Source organism: Hemiscyllium ocellatum, chromosome 16, assembly GCF_020745735.1.
Source record: "Hemiscyllium ocellatum isolate sHemOce1 chromosome 16, sHemOce1.pat.X.cur, whole genome shotgun sequence".
In the NCBI taxonomy this organism is placed as follows: Eukaryota; Metazoa; Chordata; class Chondrichthyes; order Orectolobiformes; family Hemiscylliidae; genus Hemiscyllium; species Hemiscyllium ocellatum.
This window is the reverse complement of record NC_083416.1, coordinates 72,032,164-72,047,021: the sequence shown is the minus strand read 5'-3', so window position 1 is coordinate 72,047,021 and position 14,858 is coordinate 72,032,164.

Genomic DNA, 14,858 nt, shown 5'->3' with positions numbered 1-14,858 from the left:
TGATTTGAAGACTTCCAGGGATAGATCAGACCACTTCCCCTGTGTATTTTATGCTTTGACAAGAAACTGTACACTCTATACAGAGGAAAACAAAGATGGAACTGAAAGAAAAAAATGAGAAATGAGAAAAGTGAATTGCAGAGAATTCAAGAGAAAGAATCAAATGGTTGTGGTGAAAAATAGTGTGCACAGGACTAAGGGTGTTAAATAGAATAGCCTCAAAGCTTTGTGGCTGATTGTGATTGTTCCACAAGGAACTAGCTGTATAAATAGTTGTAAACAGGTAAGATGAAGATCAGATAATGGCATCCAGAGACGAGAACTGAATATTCAGCAGTCATTCAGTTATCACAGAAAGGACAGATAAAGAGGAAAAAAGAGGTGGGATAGCATTGCTATTTAAAATAGAAATTAACACAAGATTGAGGAAAGATATTCACTTTCGTGAAGTGGATTCTGTATGGGGGAGCTTGGAAGCACCTCAATCTGCAGTCGTAACATTGGGGAAGGAATTAAACTGGCAATGTGTAGACAATATTAGATCTAAGAAAGGGAAGTACAGGAGCAGGTCTTGCAGCTACAGTAGAAGGACCTTGTTAAGTCTACTCCTGAAGTATTGTGGGAAGTTTTATTCTCCTTGTCAGAGGAAGGCATTTTGACTACTAAGATAATGCAAGGAAAGTTAACTAGACTGATTTCTGTGATGGAAGGACTAAACTAAGAAGAGATACTGGACTGGTTAAGGTTACTTTCACTAGAATTCAGAAAAATGAGGGGTGGTGCTTATAGAAAAATGTAAAACTCTACTGAATGAGACAGGAAAATGCAGGGAGGATGTTCATGATGACTGGGGCATCTAAAACTAGGGATCACATTGTGAAGATATGAGATAGATCATTTAGGACTCAGTTGAGGGGAAATTTTTTTGCCCAGTGTGTGGAAATCCTTTGGCTTTCTCTGCCACAGAAAGCATTTGATGCTAAAATATTGAATTTTTTAAGGAGTTAGATGTAATTCTTAGGGTTAAAGGGATCAAAAGATAAGGGGAGAATGTGGGAATAAGGAACTGCGTTGAATGATTAGCCATGACAGCATGGAATGGCAGAGTAGGCTGGAAGGACAGTATGGCCTACACCTGCTCTTGTATTCTGTGTTTCTTTATTTCCCTCTCCATTCACAGCCATTGATTCCCTACCCTTGTCTCTTCCTTTAGTTCTGCTCCTAACTCAATGTTTATTGGAAGCACAGAATGTGTGTCAACTGCAAACATTTTGAACAACAGCAGAACTCAATTAAAAGTGCCAATGAGAGGAGAGGTGTCAGATTTAGTTCAATGTTGAAATGAGCCCTCTATCTGATTGACATGTGGATGTTCATGCTAAATGAAACAGTTTTACGTCATTAACTTTTTAATATTCACTGTGAAGGAGCTGCACTTACAGAGGTAGACAGAAAAATCTAGTTTCACTGTGCGAATGATGGATCTATTTTCCTGTGCTTCATATATATGCACTTCCCAACCTCCACAGTAATGTGTTTAAGTATCAGATAGACTGTTATTGACTTGATCTAATCAGTTTTCCTGCTGTACTGTTGAGATGAATCTTGATGTTTCCATTGGAGACAGACTGTATCTGAGAGTTTGGAGATGGGAATGGCATCACTGCCCGCTATCGGATCACGGCTGATTCAGAATGCAAAAGCTCATCCAGTTACACAGAGGCTTTTCAAATATGGAGCCTCTTCCAGGCTCAATGAAAGGCTACCTGGCATCGCCTAGGTAAAAACAAGGACTGCAGATGCCAGGTAGACAGGTAGATTAGAGTGGTGCTGGAAAAGCACAGCAGGTCAGGCAGCATCTGAGGAGCAGGAAAATCAATGTTTTGGGCAAAAGTCATTCAGGAATAGAGGGCCTGTACCACTCTAATCTAAACTCTCTATCCAGCATCTCCTGCCTTAAGTCAGATCTTGGTAAATACATGCACTCCAGCTCTTGTTTCCACACACTCCAACCCCAGGACCTCAGCAGTCAACTCTTGGCCTCTCAGCAAAGGCTCCTTTAGTATCTTCCTCACTGCCTGTACTGAGTTTCCTCACTGCTCATTGCTCTTCCAAACACATGATATGGAGGAAGTGCTGCTCCTTCATCAGATGGTTGTGGAATATAAACTCATAAGACACAGAATGTATAGCAGAAGATTGCAGTGTTACATAGTGATGTATTGAATAAATCTGATTGTTAAGTCTTTCATCTTTTAGAATGGGTTGCAAGTTTCGGTGCATTAATATGTAACTCCCAGAACTTCTTTTAAGTCACTGTCTCAAGATAACTTAAGGTTTTATAACACAAGGTGACATTTCAGATCAGATAATGCATCAAGGTGTGAGGTCAGAGTCTCTGTGTATCCCAATCTTGAGTCAGACTGGTTTTATTTCCAAAGTGGAATTTACAAAATATTACATGTATTGACTGCCTGCAGATTGTGCATGTTTTGAGCAAAATAGAATGTATCTACAAATACAATTCTGCCAATAGATTTACGTGTGTGTGTGTGTGTGTGTGTGTGTGTGTGTGTTTGTGTGCATGAGACGGAGAGGGAGAGAGTGAGTATGTGAGTGTGAGTGTGTATGAAAGAGTGTATGTTTGGGTATGTGAAAGCTTGGTAAAGTGTGTGTATTTGCGTGTGTGTGTGTGTGTGTGTGTGTGTGTGTGTGTGTGTGTGAGAGACAGAGAGAGAGAGAGAGAGAAAGAGTACCATGTACTCTTTAGTATCTATTTCATTCTTTGACACATGCATCTCCATTAAGAATGGGCACCTCAGTACCTCAGTCTATCACAAACCCATGGATAACCTCACAATGCTGCACTTCTTTAGGTTCTACCCTAATCATATTAAAACAGTCAACACCTACGCATACACAGGATGTATTCAAATGAAAAGGAACATGATGGATACCTGGAGGTGCTCAAGAATGCCCTCATTAAAAACAAGGTATGATGCTCAATTCATCGATCACCAGTTCTGACATGCCACAGCGAGGAACTGTAATGATTGCCTCAGGAAACAGACAGAGGTTGCACTTCATAGGGTACCCTTCATTGTCCATTACTTCCCGGGAGCAGAAAAACTACACCATGTACTTTGTACCCTGTAACACATCATCACTGAGAATGAACATCTCACCAAGGCCTTCCTTCACTTCTCACCTTTAAATAACCACCAAACCTTCCACAGATGATTGTTCACAGCAAACTGTCCAGCCTTCAGGGCAACATTGAACAGAACACTGTAAAACCCTGTCATGTCAACCACTGCAAAATGTGTCAGAGTGTCAACATGGATATCACCATTACCATGGGGATACCCCCAACCGTGTATGCGGCAGGTATTCATGTGACCCAGCCAATATTGTCTATGTCATAAGCTGCAGGCAAGGATGCCCTGAGGGATGATACATTGGCAAGACCAAGCAGACACTACAACAATGGGTGAATGGACACTGCACAACAATCAACAGACTGGAGTGTTCCCTCCCAGTCAGGGTGCATTTCAGCGGTCAGGTACATTTCGCCTCAAATCTTCATGTGACTGTCCTCCAAGACAGACTTTGGGATATGCAACAGCACAAAGTGGCCAAACAGAGGCCTGATAACTAAGTTTGGTACCCATGAGGATAGCCTCAACCAGGATCTTGTGTTCATGTTACACTACAAGTGACCTCACTGCACTATACACTCTCTCTCACACACACATACATATTCACACACTCATGCAGACCCTCCCTCTCATAAATGTACACACACACACACACACACACACACACACACACACCCCTTACTCACACCCACACAAACACTCTCTCACAGGAATACACTCCACCACACCCAGACAAACGCACTTTATCAAGCTTTCACTTATGCAAACACATCTCTCTCATGTACACTCACATTCACACACATATAATCACATGCACACACACTCTCTCTCTCATGCATGTACATACACACACATGTCTATGGGATGAATTTGTAAATGCAGAATTATATTTGCAGATACATTCTATTTTGCTCAAAAAATGCACAATCTGCAGGCAGTCAATGCAGGCAATGTAATATTTTGTAAATTCTACTTTGGAAATAGAACCAGTCTGACTCAAGTCAGTAGCTGCACTACTAAAGCTAATGCTCCAAACACAGCCATTTTCTAACTCAAGTTGACTGCTGATAGGTTCAGGAAGAGATTGCCTCATGGGAGTGTTGCAAGATGATTAACCGTGTGACCCAAGTAATGTTCTGGGGACTCGGATTTGAATTTTGCCATGGCAGATGAAAATTCAATAAAAGTCTGGAAAAAAGGCCGTAATGATAATAATGAAACTGGTTTGATTGACGAGGAAGAGCCATCTTGCTCACTCATGCCTGTTAGGGAAGAAATACTGCCATCCTTATCTGGTCTGGCTTACATGTGTGTCCAGACTCAAAGCAATGTGGTTAATTCTTAACAGCTGTCTGGGCAATTATGGGTGGTACTGGTATATATTGCCCACCGCAATTCTTTGAATGAATAAAGGATAGGTAGCAGTCAGGGTCAGACTAAAACTATCCTTGTGATTAAATTTTTCATCTTTCACAATGATGACAATCAAGACATTGATTTCCAGATTGATTTCCAGTGCACCCTTCCTAGCAGCTTGTGACAGTTAAATTGTATCTACCTTCTTTAAAATTGAAACTTTAAATGAAGAATTTTAAATTTTAACTCAATCACATGATGGATGAAAGGGAGGTGGTCAGTAAGATGACCCACCAACCAAAAATCTGACGGTACTGAGCCACACTACGTCCATCACATCGACAATAAAAGTTCAAGGAGGCAGTTCACCTCCATCTTCTCAAGGGTAAACAGTTGTAGTGGTTCTGTTCGCCGAACTGGAAGTTTTTGTTGCAAACGTTTCGTCCCCTGGCTAGGAGACATCATCAGTGCTGTGGAGCCTCCTGCGAAGCGCTTCTTTGATGTTTCTTCCGGCATTTATAGTGGTCTGTCCTTGCCGCTTCCGGGTATCAGTTTCAGCTGTCCGCTGTAATGATTGGTATATTGGGTCCCAATATACCAATCATTACAGCGGACAGCTGAAACTGACACCCGGAAGTGGCAAGGACAGACCACTATAAATGCCAGAAGAAACATCAAAGAAGCGCTTCGCGAGAGGCTCCACAGCACTGATGATGTCTCCTAGCCAGGGGATGAAACGTTTGCAACAAAAACTTCCAGTTCGGCGAACAGAACCACTACAACAAGCACCCGAGCTACAAATCTTCGCACAAACTTTGAGGGTAAACAGTGATAGACAAGAAATGTTGACCCACCCCCTGAATGAATAAAGCATGAGTCACTGGGGGGAACAGGAGAAGACAGATTAGATTACTTACAGTGTGGAAATATGCCCTTCGGCCCAACTAGAACAATCCACCCAGACCCATTCCCCTACATTTATCCCTTCACCTAACACTATGGGCAATTTAGCATAGCCAATTCATCTAACCTGCACATTTTTGGACTATGGAGGAAACCCAGACAGAATGTGCAAACTTCACATAAATATTGCCTGAGGTGGGAATTGAACACGGGTCTCTGGTGTTCTGAGGTAGTAGTGCTAGCCACTGTGCCATCCTTGTGATTCCAGGCATGGGGCAGGATTGAAAGGAGATATGACAACTGGAGCAAGACAGGGAGCAAGTTTGAACAGAAGCAATGTAAGAGTTCCTCATGTTGCTATGATTTTAACAGTGATGATGTTCATGGCAAAAAAAAACATGCTCTTGTGGATGTATAGATCACAGAACAGGAATCTGTTGCAAATGATACTACTGAGATAATTACTGTTAATCGTCAATTAGTTCAGTAAGAAAAAATCAGCACATGCAGTAGAGTGTGACTCCTGCACAGACTCACTGTTATATGGACTGCTCCAATTGCTGTTACTGGTAAAATTGTCAACATAGTTTTGTTCATTTTTGCAATTTCAAAAGGAATGATGAACAGAATTATTCCTTGGTGTTTCAGTGAGAGATGCACTCTCTGCTGTACATACTTACACTCTCTTCTTGTCTCCGCATTATATATGCAATTATTTACAAGAAATCAACATATTAAATTTTTCTAAACATGGTCTGACTAAACTTTGAGCCTGAAAGTGTTGCATTCTTTTTCAGGATGATTTTATTCAATTGTGTCTGAAACAGCTGAAAAATCCTGTGAGTTTTGCAAGTCTCAGATTAATGGTACCACAATCCAATGTTATCTGCGGGTGCAACTTGTTATTTTAATAGCATTCACGGTTCTGAATTCCATCAGCTCCCAGAGCTTTTCTGAAAAGTAAGCATCTGCTGTTTTTCTTGCCCTGTGTGTGGTTTCTATTCCCAGCCAATAGGACCATGTTTAGGATTGTCTGGTACTTTTCATGGAATATGACCTTGTCCATTCACAAAATAAAAACAATTTGAGTTGTCTGTTAGAACTAGGAACAATGGTAGCATTCAGTTACAATACTTCAAATTAATTTATGTAACTATTAATATCATTATTTTAATTACAATTTTGCTTCTTATTCCATTTAAAGAAGCATGTTCCTTCCTTGGAGTCACTGTTGTAGAAAAAAAAGCAGTACAATTCCATTAAATGTTCAGTTTATTGATGAGGAGAGCAACCTAAAATTGTATTTTTAATGAAAAAAAATCCAAAATCAAAGCAGAGGAAATGGGTAAATCCGTGTGCCAAAATGTTATGATTTTTCTCAAATAATGGCAAATTGCTGCAGATGCTGGAGATTTGAAAACAGAGAATGCTGAGGAAACCTAACAGGTCCAGCAACATTTGTGGAGAGAGAAACAGAGTTAATGTTTCAAGCCCAGTAGAACTATTCTTCAGATCTTCCTCTACTTATGCTGTGACCTTTTGCCCACAAGGAAATTTATCAGGGTGGATATACGCGAGTGGGAGAGGAATTTGTAAAGGACACACCTATGACAGGTCTCCAAGCCTGTTTCCCCTATAACAGGATTCCCTGAGGTGAGAGGAGAATAGGCATTTCTTGTGTGCACCCTCCCCTAGGTCTGGAATGTGACAGAGACAAATATGCACTTGGAAACTGACTCTTAGTGTCTTATCTTCAGGATTCCATCCTTTTTTGTGAAAGTGACAATTCGTCTCAATGCACCTGAATACTTGCAGTTGGCCTTTGGTAACCTCAGTCACATCTTCAGCCAGAAGTTGACCATGATCATTTAATTGACACATTCAAATCACTATTCACAAATACTTCAAGGAGAACAGCAAAATCATGGGCTGGATGGAATGGGAGGTCACTGTTAGGGAAAGTATGATTGCACTGTAGACGGGGACTTGGCAAATTCAGGAACTGAAAAGCCAACTTCTGATACCTTCAGCTCATCAGTGGTAGGAACCTGAGATGAAAGGCTATGGATGAAGGGAAGTTGAGGTCAGACTCAAGATCTGGGATGAAGTCCCACCTGCTCAGAGGTGTGTTATGTCATGTCTGAGCAAGTGGATTAAAATTTATCTCAGGTCTTCATTATTATTTTCGTGACTTAGTAATTTACAATGTTTTCTAAAGTGGTCAGGTGTTTTCCTTTCTCTCTAAAATAATAATCAAGTTTTTTTTAACTAAACTAATTGGCGAATAACAGTAATTATCGCAGTAGTATCATTTGCAACAGATTCCTGTTCAGTGATCTACACATCCACAAGAGCATGTGGCTCATAATTCAGGAACAGGGATCCAAATCCATCTTGTTGCCGTGAGTCCCTGTAGAGTCAATGGTTTAGATCCAAAAACAGAAGTTGCTGGAAAAGCTCAACAGGTCCTACAACATCTGTGAAGAGAAATAAGAGTTAACGTTTCGAGTCTGAGACCCTTCCTCAGAACGCAAATGGCTTATATTGTCGTGACAGATAGGATTAGGTATTAATTTATTGAAAATTAATAAATTGAACCACTTCTAAGCAGTTATTTTGTTAGTATAATACGATGCTTAATGGTATGTGCTATTCCCAGCATGCACTGCGATTTTGACAGTACCCTATTCATATTCCGGGTGTCCCAGCCAGCTCAATATGAATCCGCTGGAAAAATAGCGCATGACATCGGGAGCAGAAACAGAAATTGTTGATAAGTTTCAGTACTGTATCGACAGTGATGGTTCCTGCAAATTCATTTCACAAGGGGAGAGGGGAAGCATTTCTCGGCTTTTCCTCGATGAACGACTTACTGGAGTTGTGTGGGTGAGTCTTTCTAATCGCTGTCTCACTCCTAAAAATGTAAGTGGACTGTCGTTGGTTGCGAATGTAAGGCTGCACCCCTCAATCTTTCTTTATTTTACTCATATTTGGGGCATGGCCGTCGTTGGCACTGATTTTGCATCCCTACTTGTGCAACTCTGAGTTCCAGGCTTCAGACTCCTGGAGTTCGATGTCATCTTGAGTAAAAGTTTAGAAAGTACAAGGCCTTTAACCAACCTATTCAGTTACTTAAATCACATTTAAATCAATTCTTTAAAAAAAAATGATGAAGCTCTCAGTACTGTCAATATCAGCAACTTTCTGTTGTGAAACCACAGAAAAGATGAACTTCCTCTTCCTTTTCAGCTCAAAGTTCAGTCATCACTGAGTTGGGCTAATTCTACTTGAAATACAAAAGTTGTCTAAAAGTGGAGCACAATGCACAGAAACTACAGGTTTCTAATAGAAAGGCTGTTAAACCCCAAGGTCAATGTTTGGACATTCCAGCTTCTCTACAAATTAAGGCTGAGTAGGGCTCCTACTGTCCTCTGGTCTCTATTGCTGACGCTATCTCAAATCCCAGGGACAAGATCATTAGCAGGGTTGAAAGCTTCGATCACAGCCTTAATGTTAAACTGCAATGTCCCTGATCCACTCCAAAACTTAGGATATGATCGATCCAAGCAGAAGAAGGTGGGAGAGGGAAAATCAGGAACAATATAACCAGTTTTTGAAGTAAATAAATCTGAAAGGCACAGATCTATAAAACAATCCTTGAAGCAAAAGTTTGGCTTTAATGTTAAACTGTGATGTCCCTTGTCTATTTTAATTGTCTTTAATTTTATGAGCTTTAATTTTTCCTCACAAGCTCTTTTGGAGCAGCTGCTCAATTGATTTCCGGGAGTGTCCATAAATGTTCCCAAAGGAATATAAATTTTTCTGTGCAGTTTGCTGTAAGTTGAACCAACCTAACAACTGACCAAATTTTATATAAAATGTGAAGTGATTTTCAAAATAAATGCAGCCTGGTGGATGTTACCATTAACTTCTCAGAGCTTAGGGCAGGTGGTAGTGTCACTGACTGAGCAACCCTGAGTCACAGGCTAATATTTTGTGTTGACATAAGTTCAAATCTCAACCAGCAGTTGATAGAATTTCCATTCAAGTACTGAAGTTGTTAAATTGAACCTAGCCTCAACAATGATAATCATGACTGGAAGTTTCCTGCCTGAAGATTTTATAAGGATGAGGTGGGGGAACATGCAGCACTTCTGCTTCCAATTAAAGTTTTGACAATTTAAGTGCTGAGAACTTTTTGAACAGGTCAGGTTTCCTGTCCATAATAAGCAGGAACCAGTTTTTCATTCATTAACATATTATGAATACTGATTAATTCCTCAGTCCACTGGAATTAGATTTGTGAATGCTATTTTGTTACCTACACATCTTTTTAAAAAATGTACTGCTACCTTCTTCTGCCTAAGCAAGGGTTCCTTCTGGCAGAGTACACTGCTCCATCCAAGCTCCAGTGGATAAAACATTAATCCATTGCATACCACCTTCAGAAATTTGCAGCAAGTTATTAGGAAGACAGATGGTATGTTGGCCTTTAGTGCAAGAGGATTTCAGTACAAGAGCAAAGTTGCCTTAGTGCAATTGTTCACACCTCTAAGTGCAGGTTGGATATACTTACCTAAGAAAGGATATACTTGGTACAGAAGGACTGCAGTAAACATTCACCAGACATTTTTCTCGGACAACTTGTTTGTCGTTTGAGCAGAGATTGGGTCAACTCTGTATTCACTGGAGTGCAGGAAAATGAGAAACAATCTCATTAAAAGGTATAAACTTCTGAAAGGGCTGAACAGATTGGACATCAGGATAATGTTTTCCCTGTCCACAAGGGTTTTGAATAAGGAATCATTGTCTCAAAACGCTAGGTAGGTCAATGATACTGAATGTCATAGTTCCACTGAATTCCCTGTAGGGTGCTGCTTTGCGATCAGTTACTTTCCTAATGTTTGAGCAGTTCAAATTGCTTCCAGATATCTGGTTCTGGATGCTACTTATTTATGAGAATATGAATGAAGAAACAGGAGATAGTTATTTCAGGGTAAAAGAATCTCTATTTATTTGGATACAAAAGGAAATTATAATATAAGAAATGGGTAACTCAGTAAATTCTAAGTTAATACAATGAAATGCACAGGAAGACAATTGTACTTAAAAACGCCAATGCAAAAAAAAATTACCATGATTAGAGATTCTTTGCTGACACACAGAAGACAAACAGTATTTTTATCTAGACTTTTAACCTGAATTCAGACCCATTGGGCCCCAATGCGCTGGCACCACATGCCTTCCCCTCCCTACCAGCTATGTTAAAAGTTTAGGGCCTTGAGTTTGTGTTTGCCATTCAGAACATGGTTTTAAAGTGTGCCTGGTTGTTCTGGCCTGCTGTACTTGGAGCCTCAATGAAGGTTTCAGACCTTTTCAGATTGTGTTGAGTTTGCTGATACGGTAACGCACATGAAACTTTTTTGTGCTTATCTGGTGGGTAACTGATATTAAAAACTGAAAGAACTGCAGTTGCTGAAACAAAAACAGTCATTATTCTGTTCTGAGGAAGGGTCAGTGGACCTGAAATGTTAACTTTGATTTCTCCTCACTGATGCTGCCAGACCTGTTGAGCTTTTCCAGCAACCTCTGTTTGGTTCTTGGCTTCATTCAATTTCAGCACCCCTGTTTATTAGTGACTGCAAAAGTCTAACACCTTGTCTCCTGTCTCTCACTCTTGCAGCTTTACAAGATAAAATGTAGGCACTTTATTAGTCAGTCACTGATCACATGAAATTCAGCTGATTTGTGAAGTTGATTCTACGCTAATTAAATCTAAATGAAACTGGTCTTCACAGTTAAGGAATCAAGATAAAGAAATAGCTTCCACTTACAAATTATCAGCATAAACAAAGCCAACTTTGGGATTTGACTGATCCCCTCAGTGACCAGTTTTTACTGACAGGTTTTTCAGTGTGCAGATTGTGCCTTCATTTTTGAAGATGCAGTGGTTTTTACAGATGTTCTCCGTGATCAGATCATTATTTTGACCATTAATCTGGTTGCAATTAAATGTAGGAGACAGAATGTTGCCACTGTTTTCAATGATCAAGTCATTGTTTCCAACATAAATGAATATCTTGATCACACAGTCACAGTGGAAGCTTCTTATGTAGTGACTGAGAGAGACTCCACTACCCTGACCTGCTCTGTCCGTGATGTCACTAAATCAATGAGACTTGTTTGGATTGATAGCGATGGATAACTGTTGTAGAGAAAACATGCAAGGAACAGGAGCAGGAAGAGGATAATATAGAGCTGAAACAATCTCAATGTTTTAATTCCTTGTTATCTGAAAGTTAACAGTAAGTGTCTCAGATTTTATTCCAAAGAAAGATATAGTTACTTCTTTTAAAATGATGATATCGAACTTGTCATGCTCTTTTACATGCCACGTTACTGAGGATTCATAACACAGCTCTGCAAATTAAAAACATGCTAAGGTATGAAATGAAGCTGAAAATGAATATTTGGTGTCGATTCCTCCTCTATAAGGTAACTACTAAATGTTAAAGCCCCTGCCCAAATTAATATATCTTCCTTGCAATAGACTGGAACTTGGTAGACTTCCTTGCATTCCATTATGATCTGTTGTATAATGATTAAAAATGTGACATTATTCTGGCTCTACCCATCATTTATGTATTAACCATAATTATCCAAGGTATGGGTAGCACGGTGGCACAGGGGTTAGCACTGTTGCCTCACAGCGCCAGAGACGTGGGTTCGATTCCAGTCTCAGGCAGCTGTCTCTGTGGAGTTTGCACATTCTCCCCGTGTCTGCATGAGTTCCTTCCAGGTGTCCCGGTTCGTCCCACAATCAAAAGGTGTGCATGTTAAGTAAATTGACCATGCTAAATTACCCATAGTGTAGATTATTAGTCAGGGGTTAATATAGGGTAGAGGGAATGGGTCTGGGTGGGTTACTCCTTGGAGGGTTGGTGTGGACTTTTTGGACCAAAGGGCCTGTTTCCACACTGTAGGAATTCTAATTAATCTCCAGCATTCTTTACCTGCTGCACAGGGATATCTAATGGTTGTTTTCAAGCTGTCAACTTTTCAGCACACAATTCACTAACAAGCCCCTCAGTCACTAACACACACAGACCAGTGGCTGCAGTTTGTTTTTAACAACAATTTTAGTCTATTTTTGGAAAAGTGAAATAGTCTGTAGTTTGGTACATCATCTACAAGGGATAGTTTTCTCCTGAGAGTTGTGGTCAACCACTTCTTATCTCTGTGGCCATAGGGGATCACAGGTCAGTTTGCTTTGAACTGTGACTCACCTTTTGAAGGGAAAGAAATTCTCACTCTAACGTGTTAATTGATGAGTAGTGAGAATTCGACTTAACCAGATTGATGGTTTTGAGTACAGCTCAAAATCATCCACTCATTTCCTAAACAGTGGGATTACAAATCATTGTAAACAATAACTAAAACCCAGGCATTGGAGAACAAGTCTACATTGACATGGAGAGTAATATTATGGTAAATGCCCTCAATTTCATGGCTGATCGTATTCAATGTTCTGTTCTATAGATTAAATTCTTGACCGTGCTCAGGCAATGGCATCTGACTCAATTGAGCAGAAATGGACCAACAGTCCATCTGCAGAGTAAATTTTCCAATTACTTTATATATTACTTAATCAAATGCTACATTATTTTTGCTAAGATTTTGAATTCAAATTTTAAGTGAATTATGCAAGAGAAAAATATTATTGTCACTGTGAAACTTTCTGATATAAATAATTTCAACAAAGTTGCATTTATCAGAATAGTTTTAGTTTGAAAATAATTTCCAGCTGTGTCTGTTTCACGCTTTGATGGCACAGCACAGCTGAGACTGGGATCTCACCACTTGGGGGAATTCAGCTGTGAGTTTGGTTTCATCCAGTATAGCCTACCCAGCACTTTTATATAGAATACGTTCAGTGTACAGAATTTATGACTCAATTATTTTCCCTACTTCCATTTTCAATCAGAGTTCTGCTTAATTTAATTCCCAGCAACCCCAGATTGACCAAATTTGCTGCAAATTGTCAATTCCGGACACAAAATGTAATTGAAAGAACAGAAATTTGGCACTATGGTTCCCGAAGTTTAATACAGAATATTTTCATTTTCCACATCCTACATTGATTCAATTTTAAATGAGATGGAGAGTAAGACTGTCATTCATAGTGAGCGCAAGATCAGTTTCAGTCATTTGGATCATCACCATTTCCAGTTGCATGGTTATTAAACTAGCCCTTGCTGTTGGAGTTAGTTTCCACTTGAAGGGCCATGAATAGAGTTGGAATTCCTTTAAGTTTTAATGTAAGTTCTGAATTTCCAGCCAACTGTCCCTGAGAAAACTGATGTGTTTGAACAGACATTAATGAACTGAACTGAATTGTGATGTGTGATTAATAAATTGTTCATTGAATATAATTTATAAAAAATCATAATTGGTAGAGTGAAAAAGAACAATTTATCAAAATTGGATGAAATATTAAGTCTTGAATATTCTTCCTAAGCTAACTTTCAGCACCTTCCTTATTTCTAAGAAAGTAATCAGGAAATGCAAAGAGCCCCTTCCCTGTTTGTCAATGAGTGGACAGTGATGAAACAAGGAGGTCGTTCTTTGAACAGTTTTCATTGACTCTCACAAATACTCCTCTTGGAAATTATTATGTTTAAAACAAGTCAGGAAGCAATATTTGAATAGTTAAAACAGGAACTTTAAAAATTACAATGAACTGAAAAAAAACCTTGTGATGATTTCAATTTATTTAATGTGTGCTGCAATCCTTGATGTTAATGATCTAATGTTATGAGAAAGCTTCAGTAGAGTTGGGACTCTGAAGTAAATGAGTCACAAAGTAAATCACTTCCTCTGTGGCAGGTTTGGTTTTCCTGATTTACTGATGTTTGAATCTGTCAGTTCAAAACAAAAACAACAGTTTGAGAGACTTGTTTGAATCTGTGTTCAAGGAAGGAGAGTTTCAAGGCTGTGTAGTTTGGGTGAAATGAGAATTGTGACATTGCATTCTTCCAATAATATCTGCCAGGTTTGTTCCTTCTAAATGCTGAAGCCAATCAGCTAAATATCATTGTTAGCTGGCTGATCCTGTTGTGGCAAGACCCCAGGCAACGTTCCCCAGGTTACTACAGTTCCAGATGGGATAACCCCAATTGTTAAGCTCCTTGGTGAAAAGGAAGAACTGGTACCATTTGTTATTCACTCACTCCCTAAATTAATCACAACAGGTTAGCCTCACAAAGAATCCCTTTCCATGTGAATTAATTTGATCATGGAGTAAAGTATTCATATTTTAACAATGAACATATGACTTTGAGATTCTTGGCTTTGAGGGTGGATTGAAATTCCTTTGTTCTGTTTAGCTTTGGCAGTGGCTATCTGTCAGACCTCAGAGCCATCGAGAACCTTTTCACTGCC